Below are 22,581 nucleotides of genomic sequence, written 5' to 3' on the forward strand. Positions count from 1 at the left end.
TCCCAGTAGTGATGTATGGAAGTGAGAGCTGGACCATAAAGAAGGCTGATCGCCGAAGAATTGATGCTTTTGAATTATGGTGCTGGAGGAGACTCTTGAGAGTCCCATGGACTGCAAGAAGATCAAACCTATCCATTCTGAAGGAAATCAGCCCTGAGTGCTCAATGGAAGGACAGATCGTGAAGCTGAGGCTCCAATACTTTGGCCACCTCATGAGAAGAGAAGAATCCTTGGAAAAGACCCTGATGTTGGGAAAGATGGAGGGCACTAGGAGAAGGGGACGACAGAGGATGAGATGGTTGGACAGTGTTCTCGAAGCCACCAACATGAGTCTGACCAAACTGCGGGAGGCAGTGGAAGACAGGAATGCCTGGCGTGCTCTGGTCTATGGGATCACGAAGAGTCGGACACGACTAAACGACTAAACAACAACAACAACAAATTGATATAACACCCAGCCCTAGCCACCATAAGAGCAAGTTGGCCAGGTCCCGTCTGTTTTCCAGCTGTTCCCTCCTCTGGACATTCAGCCTGCCCAGATTACTTCATTAACAAAAACAAGCCTGTCATCTTCACAGAAGACCTGTGCAAAACCGTGAGCTTCCTCGCTTTGTACTGGGCTCCTGGAAACATCAAAGCATTGTAAGAGTCACCCGTGCTGCTTTAATATTTCTCCCCAAGAGTGCAGCAGAAACCGAAAACACAGTGGTGGGGTCAGGGCAGCGGGCCTTGCACAAGGTTCACATTTCCGGGCATTTGCCCAAGTCAGCTGAACTCTGACACTGACCCTGGCAAGTAGGTCGCCAGGCAAAACTTATACAGTGCCCTGAAGATGTTTTGAAGCACAAGTTCCATAAGCCCCAGCTAGCTGAGCTGTGCTCCTAGAATCTCATAGAAACATGGAACTGTAGATCCGGAAGGGACCCACAAGAGTCATCTAGTCCAACCCCCCCCTGCAATGCAGGAATCTCAACTAAAGCATAATGAGTGATGGCCATCCAACCTCTGCTTAGAAACCTCAGAGAAAGGAGAGTCCCGAGGGAGTCCATAGAGCTGGCTAGAACTGAGTTTCAGTCCAAAATATCTGGAGGACACAGAGATGGCAAAGGGTGCCCCAGAGAGTGGCCCACCAGTCTCCCTGCAAATAAATCAGGATGAATGAGTAATAAACAGGCCGTCTGTGACGCTTGTTCTCTTAATTCATGAACTTAATTCGTCCTGGAGGTCTGTTCTTAACCTGAAACTGTTCTTAATCTGAGGTACCACTTTAGCTAATGGGGCCTCCCGCTGCCGCTGCGCCACCGCCACACAATTTCTGTTCTCATCCTGAAGCAAAGTTCTTAACCCGAGGTACTATTTCTGGGTTAGCAGAGTCTGTAACCTGAAGCGTTTGTAACCTGAAGCATCTGTAACCCGAAGTACCGGTACTACTGCAATTCGCAATTCTTATTTGTCTGACCATGTTTGGGGTTTTTTCCAATTTTGCAGCCAGAAATACAGTTTGACTAAAAGAAATATTCAGTTAGGCATTTATCTAGGGGCAATAGTCCCATGCTGTGTGGAAGACCCTTTCAGCAGAAATCCATCAGGCATCCTCAGTTTTTCGACTTTCAGTCACCTATTGAAGACCTTTTCACGCTAACACAGCCCTTCGCAGCTACTTCAAATTTCTTTCTTTATTCCGGAACATTAATGATCACTTGCATTGTTTTTAATGGTTTTTAATACTTTTATCTTTTTTTGAACCGACCAGATATTTTATGCCATGAAGTACAGAAATGCTTCTATAAATAAATAAGGAGTTCTCCCTCCCCCTAAAAAGAGAGAGAAGACTATAACAGATCTACGTTTTGAGAATGGGCATTCTTTCATTCAGTGGGGTAAGAGACAGGGAGATCAGAGGGATCTATGGGTCTCTATTGACCAATCTGCTGAGAATAAGACACATTCGTATTTATGAAATTAACTAAGACTGTTCTCTGCCTACATTTGTATTGTGAAAATGATGTGCCACATGTTAATGGGTTTTTAAAAATAATAATAATAGTTTAAATAATAGTTTAAAGCAAAGATTTTAAAGGAAAGTATCTTTAGCTGAATTCTAGTCTCCATCAAGCAATTTACCTAAAACGCATAACCGCGCCACTGGCAAAAAAAAGGAAAAGTTCTACATATTCTTGGTGAGAAACCAAATCTACTGCCAAAAAGAGTTGATCCCTGGGGACAAGACATTCTTATTCCACCGTTCCAACAGAAATGTACCCAAATTGTGATTCAGATAGAAAGAGAGAGAGAGAGACTGGTCACTCGCAGAACCTCAGAGGGTTCCAACACAAATGCAGCCTTTTCCATATGATATGAGTCACCAATCGATACTGGGAAGCAAAATTAAAATTAAATTCTGGGCTAGGAGATTTAGATTGAGAAATTGCTCCCTATATTAATAAAGCAGGCTATTCAGATGCACCCATCCCTTGTGGGTGGAGGGGGGGTTCTGCTGAGAATGGATTTGGGGGACAGGGCATTTACTGAGTTTCTATTTTTATCATCATCATTACCACCACCAATTGCTTTTGTACCCCCTCATCAAGGTAAAGGTAAAGGGGCCCCTGACCATCAGGTCCAGTCGTGTCCAACTCTGGGGCTGCGGCGCTCATCTCGTTCTATAGGCCGAGGGAGCTGGCGTTTGTCCGCAGACAGCTCCCGGGTCATGTGGCCAGCATGATAAAGCTGCTTCTGGCGAACCAAAGCAGCGCACGGAAACGCCGTTTACCTTCCCGCCGGAGCGGTCCCTATTTATCTACTTGCACTTTGATGTGCTTTCGAACTGCTAGGTGGGCAGGAGCTGGGACCGAGCAAAGAGAGCTCACCCCGTTGCAGGGATTTGAACCGCCGACCTTCTGATCTGAAAGCCCTAGACTCTGTGGTTTAACCCACAGCGCCACCTGGGGAGCTCAAAGTTGCATAAATGGTTCTCTCTCTCTCTCTCTCTCTCTCTCTCTCTGACACATACACACACACAAACACACACACACAAACACACACACACCAGACTTCAGTTAATCGCTGCAACAACCTTGTAAGGTAGGTGAAGAGAATAGGACTGGCCCAAAGTCACCCAGTGAGCTTCATGGCCGAGTGGGGATCTGAACTCTGATCTCCCAGGTCCTAATTCGCCACTATAACCACTGCACTGCATTTACTCTCAGGTTGAAAAGGGCTCGTTTCCCCCCACGGATCATCAACGCCCCCCACTTTCAGCTCCCCCAGCTCCTCCACCCCCTCAAAGCAGGCCAGATCCCTTGCTTGCAGAAAGCGGTTCATGTCAGATGTTTCCAGCGCGGCCATGACCCAGATGTCCCAAGGCAGGACAAAAGATATTAAAACCAGAACAAAGAATATATAAAGCAGGGGTCGGCCTCTCCGACTAGGAACTTCAATTGGGGCCACGGCTGGAAATTTTAGTACCTTCCTTGATGAAATCATTGCTGTGTCCCAACAGGGGTCTATAGGTCAGCGTTTCTCAACCGGTGTTCTGCAGCACAGTAGTGTGCCGCGAGACACCGGCTGGTGTGCCGCGACGTACGGCGAGGAAAAGGGCGCTTTGCATTGCTGCCGGACTTCCGGCGAGGCAAGATGGCACGCGGCACGGCAGTGCGAAGCTCCTGAGAGCGACCAGCGTGCCCGTGCCGCCAGCCTAGCCTCTGGACCGCCGGAACCGCCGCCGCCGGTACGCGGGCGCCAAGTGAGCCCGGAGGATCGACCGGGGAGCCGCTGGAGGCCTCCCCCGCGACCCCACCGGAGCGACACCGAAAGCGCCCGGCTGGAGGATCGACGGACCCCTGGGCTCCGCGGCAGCCGCGTGGGCGTCGGAATCGCCCGGCGGATCAAGCGGGGAGCCGCTAAAGCCCCCCAGCGAGCCCGCCTGCGGCCAGGAAGAGCTCTGAAGCCCGGGACCTCCCACCACGCGACGGCCCTGCCTCGTCGCCGCAGCCGCCGCCACCCCAGCCGCCCCAGAAGAAGAGGAAAAGGAGGGAGGCCCCCCCCAGGTGAGGGAAAAAGGGAAAGATAGGGAGGAGAGGGCCCCTCGCCACCCCCCAACCCAGGTGAGAGCCCCTGGTGGGTCCGCCTGGCTACCGCGCAGCAGTTCTTCAGTGGCATGCTTTACGTCTCCCCTCCAAACTAAACTAAATATAGGGCGGCACAGAGTTGGTGTGCCGCGGGATTTTTTTTCATAGAACAAGTGTGCCGTGGCCCAAAAAAGGTTGAGAAACACTGCTATAGGTTAAGCAGAAGTTGGGTGGCCATCTGTCAAGGATAGTGTTATAAGAATTTTAAGGTCTCAAATATAGAATAAATATCTATAAATGCACACCATATCTAAATATATGGACCATGTGTCTCAAATAGTATGGGAGAGCAATTCCAGAGCCATTTTGACTCTCCCAGTGACCTCAAATATTCCTCTGCAGGGAGGCAAATGGGGAAAGCCTTCCCATTGTCTTTTTGCTTGCAAATCCTGTCTTAAGGGTGTATTTGTGTATGAATAGGGTGAGCCTGTGACCTGGATTCAGGAACTAGAGTATTGACCATCACAAAAGAATGCCCAGGCTGCCCAGGTAATGCAGTCAGTGACCATTATCAGGTATCCTGGCAGGCAGGATTTCTGCTGTAGACCGCCTCCTTCTGTGATGTATGTATGATGTTTTTTGGGGGTAGTCTTGGGCTACGGGCGGACAATTTCAAAAGTCTATATAAGAGCTTGCGCACCATTGTTCAGAGCTCTCCTCCCTTCCTGGGGAGGGTGTGTGCAGTGGGCCGCGGGGACCCTGTTGCAACAATTCCTTGAATAAAGATCAGGCTTACTAGCCGCTTTGCTTCTCAATATACTCTGGTTGGCCTCTGTTTTCTCCTACCGATAGGGAACCCACTTAAGGACTCTATACGGGCTCCGGAATACTCCATAAGGGAAAGGGAGCAGTTTTACTTATAACAATGCTTTAGTTGAGATTCCTGCATTGTAGGGGGTTGGACTAGATGACCCTTGGACCCCTTGCAGCTCTGCGATTCTGATTCTATCGGTTACAGACAGGTAAAGCACAGACGGCACAGAGCTAGGCTTAGCCCAAATGTGCCACGAATCCATTTCGAAGTGCATCAACTGGAACAAAGCATTTATTTTGCGATTTGGAAGAGAGAGAGAAAAAGTAGGAAGCACAAGCTAATGTGGCAACAAGACTGAAAAAGGCCCATGAACGAACACTGGGGAAGCAGACAGAGGCCCGGAAATTGACTGAATCCTCTTCCTAGCCTTTAATGGCCTCTATCTCAGCTATCTGGAAGCCAAAGAAGCTATTTTGCCTATATTAGTGGGAAATGGAGCGTCTCCTTTTTATTGCGTAGGATCTCGCCCAACATGTGAGAAAGAAAAACACGCCATTTCCTGCTAACGCGCAGCCGAAATTAATAAGAGGCCTCTCTAACAGTTGTTTACCACTGCGCAAGAGTCAACGCGATTTCCAGTCAGTGCCACTGATACACCCATAAATTAGCACTAAGTACTCCATTAAAATCTAGAGTTCTAATGCTTCTGCAGAATTTCCCCCTGCCTTTCCGGCACCCCCTGGGCATAGCCTTCCTCTCCGGGTCCCCGGTGAGGATGCCCTCATGGAAGGGGAGCGATAACCAGCCCTTGCTCGCAGCATCAGCGCAGGGGAGATAGCGGGACCCGGCATCTGTTGCAAGAGCTTCTCCAAAGAGATGCAGACCCCAAAACTTCCAGGGCTTGTTTGGGGCCACGGCCACTCACTCCAGCGCACATTGAGGAAAGGGTTTGGGGCGCCTGGCAAAAAGCTTAAAGGAAGCTTCTGCCGCCTCTTCTTTTGCAGGTGGAGCTCAGTTCCTTCCTGACAGCATGTGGCCGCTTTGCGCTGGGTTGTCAAAGCCTTCCAAAAAGCGCATGCCTTTGTTGCTTTAAAATCAGAGGCAGAATCATAGAACTGTGGAGTTGGGAGGGACCCCCAAGGGTAATCCAATCCAACCCCCTGCGATGCAGGAAGCCTGCCCACAGCCATCCCTGGGTGGCCTCGAACCACCAACCTTCTGGTTAGCAGCCAGCTGCACCGAGCCATTGCAGGCCACAATTTAAAACAGGGCTGGGGAACGTCAGGCCTGAGGGCCAAATGTGCCCACCCCGAGGCATCACTCCCTGGCCCCCAGGACTCTCTCCAGGCTGCCCACCTCACTGGCCCTACTTTGCATCCCCCTTAGAATCACAGAACCATAGAATCGTGCAATTGTAGAGTTGGAAGGGACCCTTAAGGATCATCTAGCCCAACCCCCTGGTACCTACAAAGCGTCTGATCCCCCCCCCCCATTAAAGAATCATAGTATTTCAGAGTTGGGAGGAACCATGGGGCACAGTCAAAGGACTTCCAATCCCCAAATATCAAAAATTGTTATTTGTGTATGCCGCTACTGTGGCCCATGTTTCATTAGTCCAAAAATGGAAAATGAGAGAGGTCCCAACTAAAGAAGAATGGCAGCTTAAACGGATGGAATATGCAAAGCTTACAGACTTAACATACAGAATAAGAGAACAAGAAGAACATCTGTTTAAAAAAGGTTTGAAAATGTTTATTCAAAAGTCAACAATTCAGAGTGTTGGTGTTAACCTTTAAAGCCCTAAACTGCTTGGCCCAGTATACCTGAAGGAGTGTCTCCACCCCCATCGTTCTGCCCCAAAAACTGACATCCAGGGCCCTCGCGGTTCCCTCACTGCGAGAAGCAAAGCTACAGGGAACCAGGCAGAGGGCCTTCTCGGTAGCGGCACCCGCCCTGTGGAACACCCTCCCAGCAGATGTCAAAGAGATAAATAACTACCTGACATTTAGAAGACATCCGAAGGCAGCCCTATTCAGGGAAGTTTTTAATGTGTGACATTTTAATGTATTTTAACGCACTCGGATTTCTGTTGTAGTCTGCCCCTTCTGTGATGTATGTATGATGTATGGAGGGGTGGTCTTGGGCTGCAGGGGGGCAGCTCAAAAGTCTATATAAGAGCTTGCACACCTTTGTCCTGGGGTCCTCCTCCTCTCTCCTGCATGTGGGGGGGGGGGGGAAGCAACCTGTTGCAACAGCTTTAATAAAGAAAAAAATTCCTTCCAGTAGCGCCTTAGAAACCAACTAAGTTTGTCATTGGTATGAGCTTTCGTGTGCATGCACACTTCTTCAGATACACTGAAACAGAAGTCCCCAGACCCTTATGTATAGTGAGAGGGTGAGGAGGGGTATTACTCAGAAGGGTAGTGGGAATGGGTGATTGGCTGATAGGTGTGGTAAACCTGGTGAGGATGTTAACGACTGCAATTGGTCTTACAGGAAAAAGCAAGGGGTGAGATGGCTCAAAATGGCTTTATCATGTTTCATGAGATAAGAATCCAATGTCTCCATTCAGACCAGGTCTCTCCATGGTTTTAAGTTTGGTAAAGGTAAAGGTAAAGGTAAAGGGGCCCCTGACCATTAGGTCCAGTCGTGACCGACTGGGGTTGCGGTGCTCATCTCATGTTATTGGCCGAGGGAGCCGCGTACAGCTTCCAGGTCATGTGGACAAAGCAGCACATGGAAACGCCGTTTACCTTCCCGCTGTAGCAGTACCTATTTATCTACTCGCACTTTGAGGTGCTTTCGAACTGCTAGGTGGGCAGGAGCTGGGACCAAGCAACGGGAGCTCACCCCGTCGAGGGGATTCAAACCGCTGACCTTCTGATCGGCAAGCCCTAGGCTCTGTGGTTTAACCCACAGCGCCACCCGCGTCCCTTTTTAAGTTTGGTAATAAGTTTTAAGTTTGGTAATAGGTTTGGTATTAAGTTGCAATTCAGCAACTTCTCTTTCCAGTCTATTTCTGAAATTTTGAGAGCTTGTATACAATGTCCTGGGAGACTGAAGTGTTCTCCTACTGGTTTCTCTGTCTTGTAATTCCTAATGTCAGATTTATGTCCATTTATCCTTTGGCGTAGGGTTTGGCCTGTTTGTCCAATATAGAGAGCTGAAGGGCACTGTTGGCATCTAGCTTTAATAAAGATCTGGCTGCTTTGCTTCTTAATATTCTCTGGTTAGCCTCTGTTATTTTCTCCTACCGACGGAGAACCTACAAAGGATTCTATAAGGGCTCTTGGGTACCCCATAAGGCAGGGGTGTCAAACTCAAATTAATCGGGGGCCGCATCAGCAGTTTGGTCACCCTCAAAGGGCCAGTTGTATCTGTAGGACTATGTGTCCACTCTTTATTATCATAAATTATTGTCACTGCCTGTTGTCTTTGTCCATGGAGTTTTCTTGGCAGGGATACTGGAGTGGCTTGCCAGTTCCTTCTCCAGGTGGATCACGTTTAGTCAAAACTCTCCACTATGACCTGTCCATCTTGGGTGGCCCTGCATGGCATAGCTCATAGCTTCTCTGAGTTATTCAAGCCCCTTCGCCACGACAAGGCATTGATCCATGAAGGGGATCAATGCTTCAATGATCTGCTTCATTGACTATGCAAAAGCCTTTGACTGTGTCGACCACAGCAAACTATGGCAAGTTCTTAAAGAAATGGGAGTGCCTGATCACCTCATCTGTCTCCTGAGAAATCTCTATGTGGGACAAGAAGCTACAGTTAGAACTGGATATGGAACAACTGATTGGTTCAAAATTGGGAAAGGAGTACGACAAGGTTGTATATTGTCTCCCTGCTTATTTAACTTATATGCAGAATTCATCATGCGAAAGGCTGGACTAGATGAATCCCAAGCCGGAATTAAGATTGCTGGAAGAAATATCAACAACCTCAGATATGCAGATGACACAACCTTGATGGCAGAAAGTGAGGAGGAATTAAAGAACCTTTTAATGAGGGTGAAAGAGGAGAGCGCAAAATATGGTCTGAAGCTCAACATCAAAAAAACCAAGATCATGGCCACTGGTCCCATCACCTCCTGGCAAATAGAAGGGGAAGAAATGGAGGCAGTGAGAGATTTTACTTTCTTGGGCTCCTTGATCACTGCAGATGGTGACAGCAGTCACGAAATTAAAAGACGCCTGCTTCTTGGGAGAAAAGCAATGACAAACCTAGACAGCATCTTAAAAAGCAGAGACATCACCTTGCCGACAAAGGTCCGTATAGTTAAAGCTATGGTTTTCCCAGTAGTGATGTATGGAAGTGAGAGTTGGACCATAAAGAAGGCTGATCGCCGAAGAATTGATGCTTTTGAATTATGGTGCTGGAGGAGACTCTTGAGAGTCCCATGGACTGCAAGAAGATCAAACCAATCCATTCTTAAGGAAATCAGCCCTGAGTGCTCCCTGGAAGGACAGATCGTGAAGCTGAGGCTCCAATACTTTGGCCACCTCATGAGAAGAGAAGAATCCTTGGAAAAGACCCTGATGTTGGGAAAGATTGAGGGCACTAGGAGAAGGGGACGACAGAGGACAAGATGGTTGGACAGTGTTCTCGAAGCTACGAACATGAGTTTGACCAAACTGCGGGAGGCAGTGCAAGACAGGAGTGCCTGGCGTGCTCTGGTCCATGGGGTCACGAAGAGTCGGACACGACTAAACGACTAAACAACAACAACATTGTCACTGCATTCAATTATTACTGTTTTTTGTAATAATGTAAGTAATAACTAGCTGTGAAAGCAGAAACATAGTCAGAATAATGGCAAGTAGATATTCAAATGTACAATTATTGTACAATTTATTGAAAAATGATTTTTGGTAACTGCACTGGGTGGTGGAGGCTTGCTAGGGTTTCATGCAGGAGCTTTGCAGAGCTACTGGTACCTGGAGATGCTGGGGTCCTTCTGCATGCAGGACAGATGTTCTGCCAGTGAGCCACCACCCTTCACCAAAGGGACTGGCTGAGGTTGACTCACTGGAGCTGCTCTCCTGGTTCCAGGGTTTAAGGGCCAGAAGTATAAAGCAGCATCCTATGTTTCTGAGGAGAGGGAGAGGGAGGGGAGGGGAGGGGAGGGAGGGAGGGAGGGAGGGAGGGGAGGGAGGGAGGGAGGGAGGGAGGAAGGAAGGAAGGAAGGAAGGAAGGAAAGAGGGAGTGGGAGGGAGAGAGGAAGGAAGGAAAGAAAGAGGGGAGAGAAAGAAGAGTAGGAAATAAGGAAGGGAATAAAGAAGGAAAGAAAAAGAAAGAGGGAGAGAACACGGAAAGGGAGAAAGAAGGAAGGAAGTAGAGGGAAAGAAAGAATAAGAATGAGGGAGAGGAAGAAAGATGGGAAGGACGGAAGGAAGGAAGGAAGGAAGGAAGAAAAAGAAAAGAGGGAGCAGGAGGGAGAGAGGAAGGAAAGAGGTGAGAGAAAGAAGAGTAGGAAAGAAGGAATAAAGAAGGAAAGAAAAAGAAAGAGGGAGAGAAGACAGAGATAAAGAAGGAAGGAAGGAGAGGGAAAGAAAGAATAAGAACGAGAGAGAGGAAGAAAGAAAGGGAAGGGGGGGTCGCCGCCTTGATTCAGCGCCAGAAAAGAGTGCGAAGGGACCCAGGGGCAAAAAGCATTTCCCGTGCAGAGTGAGGCAGCGGGTGTCCGTTTTAGAAGTGCGTAAAGCCTCAGAGTTGCACGTTCGTGAGGCCGAGCCGCTGCTGAGCTCACGTTCATGAGGCTGAGCCGCGGCAGGAGGAGGAGGAGGTGAGGCAAGAGGAGGTGGAGGCGGCGGCTTGCCGGGTCGGTGCCCGACAGCGCCGTGTGGAGAGTCCCGAGCCTCTGGGACGCAGCAGTGCTCTGTAGCACTTTGAATCCTCCTCCTCCTCCACACGGCGCTGCTGGGTGCTTTGTGCTTCAGCTTCAGCAGCAGCAGCAGCAGCAGCCGTTTCCAGGCGCCGAGCCGTGGCAGGAGGAGGAGGATTCAAAGTGCTACAGAGCACTACTGCGTCGCAGAGGCTCGGGACTCTCCGTGCGGCGCTGCCGGGCACTGACCCGGCAAGCTGCCTCCTCCTCCTCCTGCTGTGGCTCGGGGCGCTCCACGCAGCGCTGCTCTGGCCGCCTTTCTACCCCCCCGGCCCCAGCTGTTTGTCGGCGCTTTGTCGACACGGCGCTTCAGCAGCAAGGTCCCGCTGCTGGGTCCCGCTGGCTGGGGCGCTCGGCGGGCCACATGACGAGGTCTGGCGGGCCGGATTTGGCCCCCGGGCCTTGTGTTTGACACCCGTGCCATAAGGGAATAAGGGCAGATTTTGTTTACAACAATGGCTATTAGCCGGGATGGCTCTGATCTACCCCAGTGGCAGTAATGCTTCTGAGTACCACTTGCTGGAAACTGCAGGAGGGGAGATGAATTTTGCGTTTTTCATATTGTAATTTTATGTTGTGACCTGCCCTGAGACCTACGAGTATAGGCCGGTATAATAATAATGGTGCTCAAATACTGCTTGCAATTTCCCACAGGCACCACTGTAAGAAGTGGATGCTGGACTCTTTCTACCTTTTTATGTAAAAAAAAAAAGAGAGAGAGAGTTTCTCAGATTACAAAGAAAGCTCCTCTGGTGGCCGGGGAAATTTGGAGAGCATTTCCCAAGAGCAGAAGCAAAGGACCACGGTTTGAAATCGTAGCTGCAAAAGGGATCTCTGCAACCGCTCCAGGCACGCCCTGTCCCAGAGAGCTGCTCCCGCCGCTGCTATTTTGAGGGTGTAAATAATTAACCGCTTTAAGAGTAGGTCTTTTCATCGAAAGAAGGGGAACAGAAAGGCACACACGCTCACACCCGTCACAGGGAGAAAGCAGCCCGAACAAAGATGGCTGGGAGATCTTCTATCGATTTCAATTAGAGATTGAGCCGTACTGTACTAGAAAACGTCTTGTTTTCCCAAAGCTGCCTCCTGGTCCATTTTTAGATTCGGAGGATGTTGGGGAAGGCCTGCACAGCTTATCGTAGAATCATAGAGTCCGGAGGGACCCCCAAGGGTCATATAAGTCAACCCCCACCCCACCCCCGCAATGCAAGAATTACAGCAATGTCCCAGACCAAATGCAGACCACCAGCTCCCAAAGGCTTGGCAAACATCTGGTTTTTCTAGCCTACCGGGGACTGCACACCTGGAAAGTCCTAATATAGAGCTGATGGGGTGAGACTATAGGAAGCCTACTGAGTCAGACCAATTGGCCCATCCGCCTCAATATTTTCTGCACTGACGGGCAGCAGTTATCCACTGTTTCAGGCACTGAGCCACAGCACTTCGCCTAACATAGAAGCTTCTCTATGTTATCAGAATTCTAAGGTACCATAAATGAAATGCAGTTTCAGAAGTGCACAAGGTAAATGCATAAACCGCGTGTCTGAAATAGTGCAGAGAGCAAAACAGCAGGGATGTTTGACCTCAGAGACACCCTCAAGTCATACAGCAGGAAACCCCTGATTAGGGTTGAATGGCCATGCTGGCCTGTCAAAGGAGAAGGGGCCTGTGTAGGAATGAAACAGGTCCTGGACAATGGATTCTGGAAACAAGGTCTACTCTTCACCATTTCCAAAGGATGCCTCGGACAGGCCAGGAGGAGGAGGAGGAGGAGGAGGAGGAGGAGGAGGAAGAAGAAGAAGAAGAAGAAGAAGAAGAAGAAGAAGAAGAAGAAGAAGAAGAAGAAGAAGAAGAAGAAGAAGAAGAGGAGGAGTTTGGATTTGATATCCCGCTTTATCACTACCTGAAGGAGTCTCAAAGAGGCTAACATTCTCCTTTCCCTTCCTCCCCCACAACAAACACTCTGCGAGGTGAGAGAGTTCTGAGACTTCAGAGAAGTGTGACTAGCCCAAGGTCACCCAGCAGCTGCATGTGGAGGAGCGGAGGGTTCACCAGATTACGAGTCTGCCGCTCTTAACCACTACACCACACTGGCTCTCCAGGAAGGGCAATGATCAAGACTTGTCAGACATCTTGATCGACAGACTTGTAAATAGCTGGAGAAACAAACTCTGAGCATGATCTTATTTACATGCACAACCTATTTTGCGATGTATCTGTGCCTTTTTTGGGGGGTGGTCTGCCTGAGAAAGGGAAGGGTGCTATCCAAGGGTTTTAAAACTGTAGCATGCTTTCTGTTCTGGGCTCCTCGCCTCCTTGGGCTGCAAAATTTTGGGCTGCAAAAGCCAACCCCAATTTCCTCACAACATGAAAAAGAAGGAAGAGAAGCAACACTTCCTTCACTCGCAAATAGTCAGCTCTGGAAATGATTTAGGACAGATGTTTTAAGTAGAAGAGTTGGACTAGATTGTAGGAACAGGTAGGTAGCCGTGTTGGTCTGAGTCAAAACAAAATAAAAAAATTCCTTCAGTAGCACCTTAAAGATCAACTAAGTTTTTATTTTGGTATGAGTTTCGAGTTTTTTTAGATTGTAGGAGTTTCTTTTATTTTTCTCCTTCCACCCCCCCCCCAAAAAAAACTCCTACACAACGCTATACTATTTAATTTAAAATAATTTTTAAGGCTACAGCCAACTGGCTTTCTCCCTCATTAAAGTCTGATGAACTGTAATTGAGTCAGTATATTTTTACATTTAAAACGGTGATTTAACAGCTATATTTAACCCTTAATTTGGGGAAGTGATAAGTATTAAAAATCAAGACCCAATTTGAAATTAAAAACTCAATCAATTTTTATTCGCCCTGATTACCAGCCCAAATTTGCTCTGGTTTATCCCAACTCTGCAACGTTAAAAAACAGAGAGAGAGAGAGAGAGAGAGATTTGAGGAGCTGCCAGTGACTGGTCCTAAACACCTGTGCCTACCTTTTTCTGAATATACTGTGGGTTAGTCCATACAGGGGCCTTGATCGTGAATCGTGGCAAGTCAGAAGCCATGGCATGCAACAAACAGGCAGAGAGACTGCTGGGTGAAAAAGACGGAAATGAATATGAATTTCACCTAGCCAGCCAAATGCGTTGTGGTGACAGGTCTCTAAAGTTATCCTGTTTGTTTGGCTCATCGCCGCTTTGTTGGCAGATGACCTAGAGCAGGGGTTCCCAACAAAATTTTCTCGAGGACCCCTCATCGAGCCGCTATTGTGACAAGGACCCCCATTAATTCCTAATCCTAAAATTAAAAAGTGAGAGCCAAATTAAGAGTCTTTTTTATATTTTATATTTATACGGTTTTTACAGTTACAACAGAGTACTCCATCAGTATACAGTTAGTTTTAATTTTCAGTTCTTAATGAGATGAACCACTTTTTAACCAACGGTCCATTTTTAACTACGCGAACTGTAGCTTCCAGGAAAAACAACACTTTGTTTACAAACACTATGTTTTGCAAAGAGGCAGCGCGCGCCAGGGAGGAGAGAGGGGAATGGAGAAGACAGGGTACCTGCGCAGTAGCGCACAAATGAAGCCGACGCACGCAAAGCATCTTGGGGAGGTGAGCATTAGTAGAATGCGCGCGAAGCCTCTTTGCAAAACAGTAGTGTTTGTAAAGCGCCACCTAACGGCATACAGCAGAACTAACTGCCTCTATCTAATTCTAGTTTTGCGCTAGACTCTGCTCATGCAGGAAGCGGCCAAAACAAAAAATCTGTTATCATATGAAATATATTTTTTATTCTAATAGCATCTTGAGGACCCCTCTGGCATAGCTCGCGGACCCATGGGGGTCCCCGGACCACCTCTTGGGAACCACCGACCTAGAGAACGGTCTTACGTACCCATTAGCATCAAGTGCGTCTGAAATGGCTTTTCTCTCTTTCCTTAAAAAAAGAGAGGAAAAAAGCAGGAAGCAAACACTTCCTGTTTCCTGTCCTCTGTCAAGAAGCAGCCAAAGTAATGCGTAAGGTCCTTTCCTTAGCAGGAGAAAGTCAAGCCATGCAGTTTATGCACCTGGGGAGCCCAGGGCAGGTGACGGCAACCTTGGCGGCATGACTGTGAAAAGGCACGCTGCTTTCTGGATCCTTTCCTGAGCAGACAGGCGAAAAGCAGGATGCTCTGAAACGGAGTAAACATCTTGTCGGAGAACAACCGAAGGCACTTTTCTGCTGCCCTGGTTTTTTTAAAAAAATATTTTAAACCTTAAGTAGCTGGGAATGTTGCCAGCGTCAATATGGACTTTGCAAAGATGGTATCCTCGGTATCAGAGAGCGAGAGAGAGAGACATAAAGGGAAGGTTCTCCTTTTTCCTCCCGCTGAGGAGGAGATCACGGAGAGAAGCAAGCATTTTTTTAAAAAAAAGAAGGCCCAATGTATTAATCAGGCTGAAGGTTATGATGAGACAGCAGGCTTGTGTATTCTCTGCTCAAAAAGAAAATAAGTACATCCTCTCAATTCTACGTCAAGGTCACCAGAATCGCGGAAAGCTCAAGGAAAGCTGAATTCAGCACCCTGCGTGTAAAAATCATGCGAAAGAAGCAAAACATTGCATCCCTGACTCGTTCAGCATACAGGTAGGTAGCCGTGTTGGTCTGACGTAGTCAAAAAAAAATAAAAAAAATCCTTCCACTAGCACCTTAGAGACCAACTAAGTTTGTCATAGGTATGAGCTTTCATGTGTATGCACACTTCCAACTCCTCTTCATGGTGGGGCAAGGCAAGAAGAAGAGGAGTTTGGATTTGATATCCCGCTTTATCACTACCCAAAGGAGTCTCAAACCGGCTAACATTCTCCTTTCCCTTCCTCCCCCCCAACAAACACTCTGCGAGGTGAGTGAGGCTGAGAGACTTCAAAGAAGTGTGACTAGCCCAAGGTCACCCAGCAGCTGCATGTGGAGGAGTGGGGATGCGAACCCGGTTCCCCAGATTACGAGTCTACCGCTCTTAACCACTACACCACACTGGCTCTCAGCAGCAAGGGCAGAAGAGGGAGAGACTTGACCCACAGAGATGGCCCACCTCTGGCTGTTGAGAGTAGCCAGGTATCCATTGCTGGTCTACTCTTGTCGCCACAAGGGACAACAGTACTACTTTGTGGGGTGGGGGGTGGAGGGGACCAAATGAGGCTTCCATCTTTTGTCATGTTCAGTTCTTAAATAATCTGGGAAAGTGTTGCTCACAGCATCACACACACCCCTCCCCAAGTTAGTAAGGTAAAAAGGTAAAGGACCCCTGGACGGTTAAGTCCGGTCAAAGGTGACTACGGGGTGCAGTGCTCATTTCGCTTTCAGGCTGAGAGTGCCGGCGTTTGTCCACAGACAGCTTTTCAATTCTCCTAGCCAACAGGACTAAACCGCTTCTGGAGCAACAGAACACCTTGACAGAAGCCAGAGCGCATGGAAACGCCATTTACCTTTCTGCTGCAGTGGTACCTATTTATCTACTTGCACTGGCGTGCTTTCGAACTGCTAGGTTGGCAACAGCTGGGACAAAGCAACGGGAGCTCACCCCATCGCGGGGATTCGAACCGCTGACCTTCCGACTGGCAAGTCCAAGAGGCTCAGTGGTTTAGACCTCAGCACCACCCGTGTCCCCAGAATAACCACAGACCCCGAAATGGGGAGTTTTCTGCTTTGGCCACTGAACTTTGGAATGGCCTTCCCTTTGCCCAACCCTTTCCCTGACCCCAGGAAATTGGACTCTCTTATGACTGGATTCCTGTTTCTCACAAAATGAAAACCAGTATAGACCTATTGTGTCTCTGCTTTTAGGATAGTGTTTTGTTTTATTTAAAAGCATTTCTTCTTCTTTCTTTAAAGCAGGTTCGAATTTTTTAAAAGTTCTATAAGCGGTGCACGAAAATGCAATACATTTTTTAAAAAATATTGCATGTTTATTTTTCCACGCCTGCAAGGAGCTCAAGCACACATGCATGAACTTTTCCCCACCACACTATGAGGTAAGGTAAAGGTAAAGGGACCCCTGACCATTAGGTCCAGTCGTGACCGACTCTGGGGTTGCGCGCTCATCTCGCATTATTGGCCGAGGGAGCCGGCGTATAGCTTCCAGGTCATGTGGCCAGCATGACAAAGCCGCTTCTGGCAATCCAGAGCAGCACATGGAAACGCCGTTTACCTTCCCGCTGTAGCGGTTCCTATTTATCTACTTGCATTTTGACGTGCTTTCGAACTGCTAGGTTGGCAGGAGCTGAGACCAAGCAACGGGAGCTCACCCCGTCACAGGGATTCGAACCGCCGACCTTCTGATCAGCAAGCCCTAGGCTCAGTGGTTTAACCACAGCGCCACCTGGGTCCCAACACTATGAGGTAGGTTAGGTTAAAGTAGAGATAGCAACTAGCTCAAAGCCACCAAATGAATTTCATTGGTTTAGGGGCATTAAATTCAGATCCCCTCCACATGTGACTTCTGTTGAATCATGCACCAGATTAAATTGCACTGAATTTTCACCCCGAAATACAGGGGGAGGCAAGAAGGGAGAAGTTTCACCACCCATTGGCAGTTCCTTTTCTCAATCAGCAGTTTCGGTACCACTAAAATAAAATAAAAACCAGGGTCTTCCTCCTGATGCAACTCCAGCAAATAAGGGAACATGCACGCAGAAGTATGACATTGCAATGGTGCATGCCAATCTGATTTTTTCCCCCATGGTAGTATCGTAGATCATGACTACAGCACAGCTGGCATCAAAATACACCCCTAAATGAACTTCACTGACCCTGTTCTAGCTCTTGTCTCAAAAGGGTCCTGCGAGGCATTGATCACACCTCCTGAGCTCCTCAGACTATAGGTAAAGATCACTGCAAATAATCTAGTTACCAGGAAAATTCAATTATCTGCCTCCTGTAGAAGAATAGAACTCGGGAGACAAACAAAGATAACCGGTTTGCCATTCCTCGCTAAGATCACACACTTTCAACAACCAACTCGGCAAATTAAACGAAATAGGAAATAGGCAAGGACTTGCAGGAAGAGGCAATAGAACAAAGAAATATAACAAGGCTACTCATCTCCTCCCCATTGAGATGCACTGGCTAAAATCAGTACAAAAACCCTGGTTTTTCAAGGGTTCTCTAAGCGCCATCAAAGAACTTCATTTTACTCTACGCCCTCAAGGAACCAACACTCCAGACAGGTATTCCCTTCTCCTGCTCTTTCTTACATTAATTTCAGTGTGGGTTCTGTGGCAAAACGATCACACTCGCTTCCCTTAGGCTTTGGGGGGATAGTTGGGGGTTCTTTTGCCGTCTAGAACAAGGTGCATTTGCCTTGTAGATTTGCTGTGTTGCAGTTTTGCTGCCTGCAGCTGCAGCACCAACATATCCTGTCTCACTTCATGCGACAAAACCAAACTGCAGGCCTCTCGCCACTTGAACACAGACCCGCGTGGTCCAAGAAACAGAAGGCAGGCAGCGCAGCATTTCCTCTGTGCACACCCCGCCTACAAAAGGTGCCTTCTGCCTCACGTACGGCGGCTTTGATCGGTGGCCAGAAGTGCTGGGCTGTCTGCGAGACTCTAGCCGCTCAGCTCGAGAGGCTCAATCATTAGGACAATTTAGTGGATGAGTAACTTGAGCATCTCCCCAGCTGGCTAAAGTTCCAGAATCTGATGAAAGCAAGAGGCTGGAAAGATATGTAGTTGTTTCATTCTTCCATGGTGTCGTGTCAAACATCACCACCGTGGCCAACGGGGGTCAGAACGGTGGAAGAGAGGTGGTTGGGAGGGGGCGGGTAAACCTTTGTCCGAATCAAGTTCTCCCCCGGGGAAACGGGATGGTCAGGTTATGGTTCCCTTTCAGGGGCCTAAAAAGGAGGGGGCATCATTCATGGCGCAAAGAGTGCGGTGAACATCTCTGGGTGCCCCTGAGATAGGATAAAGTGATGCACATTGGGTGGGGGGACACCCCCAACGGAGCAATGGATTCAAACTTCAAGAAAGAAGATTCCACCTAAACATTAGGAAGAACTTCCTGACAGTAAGAGCTGTTCGGCAGTAGAATTTGCTACCAAGGAGTGTGGTGGAGTCTCCTTCTTTGGAGGTCTTTAAGCAGAGGCTTGACAGGCATATGTCAAGAATGCTTTGATGGTGTTTCCTGCTTGGCAGGGGGTTGGACTTCATGGCCCTTGTGGTCTCTTCCAACTCTATGATTCTATGAACCTCACAGACATCACCAGTTCCTGAAAGATCTGCATGAGTTGCCCATATGCTCCTGAGCCAGTTTCAAGGTTCTAGACCAGGCAGGCAAACCTGTAACTAACTTAGGACCTCCTTACCTGCAAGACAGCCCTCTATAGGATAACCTGTGTTTTAAAATCAGCTAGGGAGGCTCTCTTGGCAGAGGCGCCTGCTACCAGGGTTCAATTGGTGGTGCCATGAGGGAGAGCCTTCTTGGTGGAGCCTCCCCATCTTTGGAACTCCCTCCCCTCCGAGATATGGCTGGTGGAGATGCTGGACTCAGAATAATTTGCAGCAAAGGTCCTACTGGCTTTTTCAGGCATTAAGATCTGCAGGGAGAACCACTCTTATTTATTCCACCAACCTGAGAAGTGCTGGGAATAATTATCCGTGGAAAGGGCCTTCCCCGGGGCAGCTGCTAAATTGTGGAATTCCCCCTCACACACACAGAGAGAGAGAGAGAGGAGTAAGCCAAGCATCTTCATTGTCCTTTGAGATGTAATATATTTTGGTTTGGGGAACATAGACCTCTTTTGCCGTATTTATAATGTTCTCTTCCATTTGGAATGGTTTTATGTATTTTTTTTTAAATCACTGCAATGTCTTTGTCCGCTTTTAGAATCGTCTCGTCTACTGCTTCAACCTGCCCAGGGAACGTACGGTGAAGGGCAGGATAAGAATTCCTACCAAAATAATTCTTCCAATTGTGTAATCCGAGGTTTGTATCTCATCTTCTTTATGACACTTGTGCTTCCGTTTTACGTATTTTTTATTGCCATCTTGTTCTGGAATGGCTTTTTGCAACGACGTGTTGGGATAGAAAGGATTTTAATAAAATAAAAATATACCGACGAGGGTCCAAGCTGACGGTGACCTGGCTGAAAGAGGGGACCCAAGATTATGGTGGAGAGCTCAATGGAAGCATCGGTCCGGTGTGTGTCAGCTGCCAAAAATCGAATTCAGTATTGTGCATCACTAGGAAAGAGATCTGGGGTGAAAGTCTTTAGCTCAGTGGTTTCCAAAGTGGGCTTTAGGGTCCCCTGTGGGGGCGGTGGGATTACCTAAAGGGGTGCTAAGAGACAAGGAGGCAGGAGGAGGGGGGTGCTAGAGGTGCAAATGCCTATCAAGCTTTGAAAAGCTGTTATCCCTGGATCAAGTTCACCTGTTTCATTGTACTAATTAAACTAACTTGTTTTAATTGGATTGTGAGTAAGTGTGCAATTAATTGTTGCTGTTTTGAATTGAACCGTGTCATTATTTAGTGGGTTGTGCAAATTACTATTCTGAATATTGCTTTTTATAGGGTATTGGTAGTGGGCACTGGGGATGAGTTTACAGTGGCCCAAAAAGTTTGGGAATGACAGGTTTAGACAAATCTGTGACAAATCTTGTTGTTAGCCGCCCTGAGCCTGGCTTTGGCCGGGGAGAGCAGGATATAAATTAAAAAATATTGTTATTATTTATTATTATATATAATAATATATAATACGCAGGTGGCGCTGTGGGTTAAACCACTGAGCCTAGGGCTTGCCAATCAGAAGGTCAGCGGTTCGAATCCCCGCGACGGGATGAGCGCCCGTTGCTCGGTCCCAGCTCCTGCCAACCTAGCAGTTCGAAAGCACATCAAAGTGCAAGTAGATAAATAGGTACTGCTCCGGTGGGAAGGTAAACAGCATTTCCGTGCAGTGCTCTGGTTTCACCAGAAGCGGCTTAGTCATGCTGGCCACATGACCCGGAAGCTGTACGCCTGCTCCCTCGGCCAGTAACGCGAGATGAGCGCCACAATCCCAGAGTCGGCCATGAGTAGACCTAATGGGCAGGGGTCCCTTTACCATTATTATTATTATTATTGGCACAAGTTGGAGCGCTGTGTACAGCTCCGCTTGCCGCACCTCAAAAAATATTGCAGAATTGGGAAAAGGTCAGATTTCCTCAGTGCCTGGATGTTTTTAACGCTTGTCTCCAAAGCCGATTCACAACCTAGTTAATGTTTAGAATCCAATCCCAGGATGACCAGCTGAGAGTTCATAACCCGCCCCGCCGCCCCCCCCCCCGCCCCACCAAGCTCGTTTTCGTAGTTAGGAAGGTCTCTCGTAAAAATTGCCAAACGCCGCACAGCACGTATGAGAGAGAGAGGACACCCAGCACACTCGTCCTGCTCCGTCTAACCCAGCAAGGGAACTCCGGGGCAAGTACAGATAATAAAAGACCCGTCGAGGAACAGATCAGCAGTCGTGCATGGCGAGGCTGTAAACTCCACAGCTGGGAAAAGCTGAAGAGTAACCTCGGGTAATGTAATTATTGTGTGTTCACAAATCTTAACGCCGAGGCCAGACATTTTAACGCAAATGTACCACACCACCTTACAAAGTTCGCAATCTGCCCCTTGGACAAAAAGCGCCACGTTATGAGAAAGGAATCTATGGGGGAAAGCCTGTTTGCTAAGTGGAAAGAGCTCGATCTCTCCCCTCGCTTATACCATACGATGGTCACCTCCAGGCTCGATTGTTGTAATTTACTCTACGCAGGGATGCCCATGAAGCTGACCCAGAAACTCCAGCGGGTGCAGAATGCCACGGCGAGGCTACTTAAGGGGTCCGTGCCGTGGGATCACATTCATCCAGTGCTACACCAGCTACACTGGCTCCCGGTGGAGTACAGGGTCAGGTTTAAGGTGCTGGTTTTGACCTTTAAAGCCCTATACGGCCTGGGACCCTCATACCTACAGGACCGCATCTCCTGGTATGCCCCGCGGAGGACCTTACGGTCCACAAACAGTATCTTGGAGGTCCCTGGCCTCAAGAAGGTTAAACTGGCCTTTTCGGCCCTGGCCCCAGTCTGGTGGAACGCTCTGTCGCAAGAGACCAGGGCCCTGCGGGATTTGACATCTTTCCACTTGGCCTGCAAGATGGAGCTGTTCCGCCAGGCCGTGTGTTGGGCCACCCTGTTCTACACAAACCCCTCTGTCCTCCAGCCAGGGAAGCGAGTGGGATTATCGCAGCTCAAGGACAAATTCCAGCCAGGCAAAAACTCTCTGAGCAGTGTGGCGTTTGGTGGGTGGGGAGGGGATGTTGCTGGGGAGGGGGGCATGGGGAGCACCCCACGGGCTGCATAGAGAGGCTTGGTGGGCCACATTTGGCCTCTGGGCCCACAGTGGTTCCCCTCCCCTGGCATAGAAAAGTGAAGGACCCAAAGACATGATATAATCTCCAGTTTGGGACGCTCTCCGCCTTTGAGGAACAGACACTGCCAACACTCTGCCAACGCCCCCCCCCCAAGTGCATCTTCTGAACACGCAGGGCGTTTCGTGAAGGACGCGAAGCGGCACCAAGCCTTCTTGTAGCAACGTTACAGGAAAAGAGCTCATCCCTAATGTAATCAAGCCCTGCGTTGCGGCCATATGGAAGCAATTTTAGTCAATAAGGCACTCCTGGAGGGGAGATGGAGGAGCAGAAACGATGGGGAAATTTAGAAAGGAGGCAGGAAACTCAGCGGTTGCACTGAGAAGGGAAGCCTCCCCTGCCAACAGGAGCTTCGGGTCCCCGGTGAGACAATGAAAGTTAAAC

The 22,581-nt window shown here is 48.5% G+C and overlaps 1 protein-coding gene across 11 annotated transcripts in view; it reads right to left on the bottom strand.

Moving 5' to 3' along the window:
* HMBOX1 (homeobox containing 1) overlaps positions 1-22,581 on the bottom strand; it is a 113,817-nt gene that overhangs the window by 72,786 nt on the left and 18,450 nt on the right. The window contains exon 2 of one of the 11 annotated variants that reach the window (XM_088666944.1): positions 13,755-13,851. The exons of the other annotated variants lie outside the window; for them this stretch is intronic. The gene's annotated coding sequence lies outside the window, so the exon portion shown is untranslated. The remainder of the gene's footprint in view (positions 1-13,754; positions 13,852-22,581) is intronic. 11 annotated transcript variants of the gene reach the window in all.

This window comes from Zootoca vivipara, chromosome 3, assembly GCF_965207765.1.
Source record: "Zootoca vivipara chromosome 3, rZooViv2.hap1.1, whole genome shotgun sequence".
Classification (NCBI taxonomy): Eukaryota; Metazoa; Chordata; class Lepidosauria; order Squamata; family Lacertidae; genus Zootoca; species Zootoca vivipara.